Source organism: Acyrthosiphon pisum, chromosome A3, assembly GCF_005508785.2.
Source record: "Acyrthosiphon pisum isolate AL4f chromosome A3, pea_aphid_22Mar2018_4r6ur, whole genome shotgun sequence".
In the NCBI taxonomy this organism is placed as follows: Eukaryota; Metazoa; Arthropoda; class Insecta; order Hemiptera; family Aphididae; genus Acyrthosiphon; species Acyrthosiphon pisum.
The window spans coordinates 3,028,792-3,034,715 of NC_042496.1; positions in this window are offsets into that span (position 1 = coordinate 3,028,792).

Sequence of the window (5,924 nt, forward strand, 5' to 3'; positions counted from 1 at the left end):
CCCCCAAAGTGTAACTAGATTCACTTTCCTATCAGAAAATGTGCTGTTGAAGAAAATCTAACCATTTTTACTGTCTTTAAAGGGTGACAACAGACACAAATAAAAATATAAAAAATTTAAAGTAAAAAAAAAAAAACACACGTTGTAAAATCAATACATCCATCGCTCCACTCGGAATATAAAACAATATGTATTTTGTCTAAAACTAGCTAAGGTAAAAAATCCTGCATGTTTATAATTAATTGTTAACTTATGATCCCCCCCCCCTCAGTAAACAAACTAGAACCAATTTGCTACCAGAAATGATGAAAATTTGGGCATGTATCAGTTTCCCCCAAAAGTACCTTTTTTTCTACCAATTCCCCTTAAACTACCTAGAGCAAAATGTACCAGTTGCCCTCAAGCAAAATGTACCAGTTGCCCCCAACCGAATGTACCAGTTTCCCTCATATGTTAATATACACGATTACAATGTATAGCCCGTAAAATAGGGGAGGTAAATATATAAATAATAAATAAAATTGTTTATAAAAATAAAGTAAAATAATTTTGATATTTGCAATTATATATGATATTGTATTTTGTAATAAAACAAATACATACAGTGCTATAAGCAGTGGTAAACGAAATTAAAAATATTAATAATTGCACATACTTAAACAAAAAAATCCAGAATTGAAGATTTTATAAATAAATATAAAAACAGGAACATTAGTAGACTGGATTTTGTAAATCTATTAGGATTTATTGTAACAAAACATATAATTTTATCTAATTTTGTTGTTGTTGTTGTCAAATTATAACATTGTATGCCACATAATTATAATATTTATTATTTTATTGACTAATTATTACAAAATACGATAATTTTCTATCATTTTATACTACCTATTTTACTTTATTTTTATAAATAATTTTATTTATTATTTGTATATTTACCTCCCCTATTACACGGGCTATATATTGTAATCATGCGAGGGCAACTGGTATATTAAGTCGGGGGCAACTGGTATATTTCGTCGAGGGCAACTGGTACATTTGACTGAGGGCAACTCGTATATTTTTAAAATCCCGATAACAGCCGTGGGGGGCAACTGGCCAAAAACTGGTGGCAACACCCGAAAATTTAACCATTTTTATTATTTCAAGTGATAAAAGACACAAAAATAAATAAAAAACATATAATTGTAAAACATTCATTTTTGAATCGTTCCGTTCAGAATCTAAAATATCAAAAAATATACAAAACGAATCATAAATTATTCATAAAATTACTATCAAAAAATACAAATTTTATTTGGCAATTGGAGTAGGTGCCCAAGTGCACGAAAAACACTCCGATGTCAAAATTACCGCAGATATTCGGGATTATGAAACAGAGTAAGCAAGCGTGTGCTGCAAGATAAAATCCCACCCTGGGCACGTATTTACAGGGCAAGATAAAAATGAATTATAATTAGTGTTAGGAAATAAAGGCAATATAATGAATAAAAAAAGTATTTAAAATGTCAAAAAAGGAACAAAAAATCATTTAATTTATATAAAAAAAATTCACTACCGCGCGTGTACTTAAATAAACTGTATTCAGTAAAACGTTGACGGATTGGGCTTAAAATATCTCTGTGCATAGAAAATGATCTTTCTACGTCCACGGAAGTTATCGGGGCGGACTGATAAGAAGAAATTTATTGAATCTAGTATCTACTCATTTTGAACCTATTTTAATCTACAGATAGGTAGGTAGTATGGGTATTTTTATAAACGTTAATTAACTGTCCATACCAAATACTCGATTGAGTATTTACCGATACCTATCGATAAATATCGCCGTTTAATAAAACCCATTAAAAATAATTGCAGACAGCTAGTCGACAATAATGCAGTTTTCGGAAAATCTTATCGACGTGTACACCTTAATACGTGTGTTGTGTATAAAACTGTGAAATCAATTGAAAATTAAACACAATAAAGGCGCATTTATATAAGTGAAAAAGTCAAAAAGGCACTTATAAGTAAAAAAACGTCCATCGTCTTACATGTTAAATGCCACACATTTTTATACAAAAATTATTTCTCTATTATTATTATTAAAGAAAAGGCTTTTGCCTTAAAATCCGAACCCTGATTACAATCTACCTAATATTGGTGATAACGATAGCTATTAAAAAGTACACGCAGGTAAAAATTCTCAGGGAAGGCAATTAATGACCCCTTTGTTTGGAGAGTAGGTAGGTACATGGGTAGATTTATCCTCATCGCTTCCTACATGTCTATAAGCTATTCTACCATTCTAGAGTGTGCGAATCTTACTTATGTAATTGCATCTTACAATACAGACCACTACAACAGTTGTTGAATCTTGAATATTTCAAACACTAACTAATTTAAATCGATTACAGGCATTCTTGAATTTCGTATTCAGGAGACTCGCAGAGTCGTAAAATTGCCAATTGACACTAATTAATATACGCATGGCATAGGACAATAAAATATCCAGCAAGGCCATGTTAAACATTTTCATTATTCTTCACAGACGTTACACACGTTCACCGAGTATAACACAGCTTAAAAAATAAATTGGTAAGGACAGTTAATAGAAAATGCATTACGTCAACGCATGACATTTATAAAAAGTTACCTACTCTATAACTGTGGACTATAAAATGCACGAAGCCACAAATCTGATTAGTTATTATCCGGAGAGCCGACGAATTATTTCAATATACATTTTAACTGGTTTTAGATTTAACAATCAGGTACCTATATCCTAATTAGGTATCTAATTTCGTCCAAATTTAAACTTAAAATAGCACTAAAAAAAATTGTGTTAGAAAATGTTTTTTTGTGACAGTATATTACTTCTAATATACGCCTTGTTTTACATTTTCAACCCTTAGCTATAATAACTAAACATTTTATAGATTTGTTACTACAAAATAATTTGACAAATTTGATATAAATTTTAAGCTTTAAATGCTTATAAAAATAACTTGACTATGTATCTAATATCTGTGTTTTAACTCTTAAGTCTTAAGTATATTGTAAGTATAGTTTGACGACCGAACGGTCTTGCTGACAACGGTTGTCTTTGTGTAATAATAAACTATGGAAAAAATCAAATATATTGTGTACCTTATACCTACGTAATACCTACCGTATAATATTATATTATATCAAAATATACATTTTTCGGTTAACGTTTTTCGTAAAGGAATTATTAATCAGAATTTACTATTAAAGTCCGAAGATTATAATACATAATATTTAATAATTAAAACTACATATTTGTTTATGCACACAATTTATTGAAAACAAACATATACAATTTTTTTTTTTTTACAATCATAGAATAAATTACATAACTAAATAACAGGCAATCGAACAATACCGGCGCTCACCGCACATCGACGTATCCGTTGACCTGCCGGACCGGACACCCTCATCATCAAGAAATCGGTTCGCAAGTGACCGGCCGACGGCGTTCGCCGCACGTGGACGTGCCTCAGGTCAACGGATACCGGCCACCACACTTGGGCTGCCCAAAGGGGACTGGATACCGTCCGGCGGCGTCCGCGAACTCTCCCTCAAATTGTCCGCCCAGACGCACTGTGCCCCCGTGCACCACTTGCCGGACTACCCTGCCGCCATGTACGAAGTCCAGGACTTTGCCTGCACCGTGCATGGAATGCCGAACGACGAAACGACCTCCACCGGTATTGTTCGTAAGTGCCGAAATCGGACTAGCCACACGTTATGCACGTGTGGTTAGTTCGATTTCGACACGTACGGCCAAAACCGGTGGAGGTTTGGTCTTCCGGCATCCCGTGCAGCAAGGCGGCTTGGTCCGGCACGTCGTGCACGGAGCCGGCGAAGTCCGGCACGTCGTGCACGGAGGCGGCGAAGTCCGGCACGTCGTGCACGGAGCCGCCGAAGTTCGGCACGTCGTGCACGGAGCCGGCGAAGTCCGGCACGTCGTGCACGGAGGCGGCGAAGTCCGGCACGTCGTGCACGGTGGCACAGTGCGTCTGGGCAGACGATTGGAGGGCGAGTTCGCAGACGCCGGCGGACGATATCCAGTCCCCTTTGGGCAGCCCAAATGCGGCGGCCGGTATCCGTTGACCTGAGGTGCGTCCATGTGCGGCGAACGCCGTCGGCCGGTCACTTGCGAACCGATCTCCTGATGATGAGGGTGTCCGGGCGCATGTGTACAATCGCAGACAGGTGGCGGTGGCGACGATCGGGCTTTCGAATCGGCGGCCATAAAATCGGTTTCTCTCGGAAATTGCGGCACAGCGGCGTCAGAATTCTTCCTCGGATCCAGGGGGACTTGATGCAAGACCACGAGTCCGGCCAACGACTCCGACAGGACGCAGAAACATATACATAATATCGTCACCGAATGCATATTTGTCGCTCGAAAATAATATTACGACTTGAGACGGAACGAGAACAGCGTAAGTTAGCGGACGGTCGGAAAATAATCGGGCACACAAATGTTTATGATTACGAATGCAAGATTTTACTAAGTAACCACTATTAAGAGCACGTTGACAACCATCGTCGGCGTAAATGTTTAGCCATAATTCTTCATTTATGTTGTAGGTAGCCGTTGTTTGTGGCCAATAACATTGTTATACGCTTAAAAGGTTTAAAAATTGGAATTTTTTTTTGTATCGCACAATGCCCGACTTCGCCCGGGAGAAAACGAACGATTATACAAAACGCGGTGCAATTTGTTTTGAGCTTACCTCAGTTCACGGACAAGTCGCTGTGCCTATCGCTTTGTGGACAAATCCGACCGAGTTGAGCAATCCGCCTGCGTTATATCCGAGACTTTGAGCGTTTCGGTTTAATTGCATTAACCTCACGAGAGTAATTAAGTTTAGATTATTCTATAGGGTCGGGAATGATAAACGGACAGAATGCAATTTTTAAAAGTCACTTTTTCTGGCCTCTGACATCCAAATTGAAATTAAAACCGTCGTTGCCGAATGTTTGTTTATTTCTGTTTATTTTTCGGTGACATAATCCGAGAAGAACAAAGAGTATTGCTTCGGACGTTTCAAGTACGACGAACATAATATTATTGTGTGAGCCACACTATAAATATTGGTTCGATTCCGAAATAAAAAGAAGCAAATCACACTTCGCACTAGTCACTTATATAAACGTCCAATCAGAAATTCTATATTGCAGCTAATGCGAATTGCGATTCAATAATAATATTGATATTGATTACACGGAAATTATAATTTGGATTTTTGGTATTTCTTTTATGACAATTCTGTTGTACTTGTACACATAATAATATTCTTATTTCTTAGCATTGATAAACATTTATATGTCTACAATTCTATAATTAGTTATTACCTACTTACACCATAGATAAAAAATCTATTGGATTTTGGAATCAAAAAAAACCAAAAAACCCGTAAAAATCTCTGCATCAAAATATAGGTTTCGGTTCCTAAAAAAATGTATTTAAGGGTTCCGGTCCGGTTTCCATCCCAAGATTTTCAAAAGGTTTCGGTCCAAAACCGGTCAATTTCGGTACGGTTCCAGTCCCTGCATTGAATACACATTTTATAATTGTTCTCCTACCGTTATTTAGCAGTCTATTTATTAGCAACGATTTGCAACGTCACAATCAAATTTTGTTTTTTTTTTTTGTTTTATGATTCAATTAGAGGCTGACAAATTGTGAGGACAGTCTTTCAAATGGTTGCTAATTGACTGCGCTAAATGTTAAGTTGAAAAAAATTACAATATTTTTATTGGATGGGGTCGGGGAATCGTACGTCTCGATATTATAACAATATATGTGTATGAAATTCACCGACTGTCTGATTATTCTGATTTGAAGCACGTGTATAGTAGTTTCCGAGGCCATTGTGTTCACTAGGTTGGTCGTACGCTAATAATTA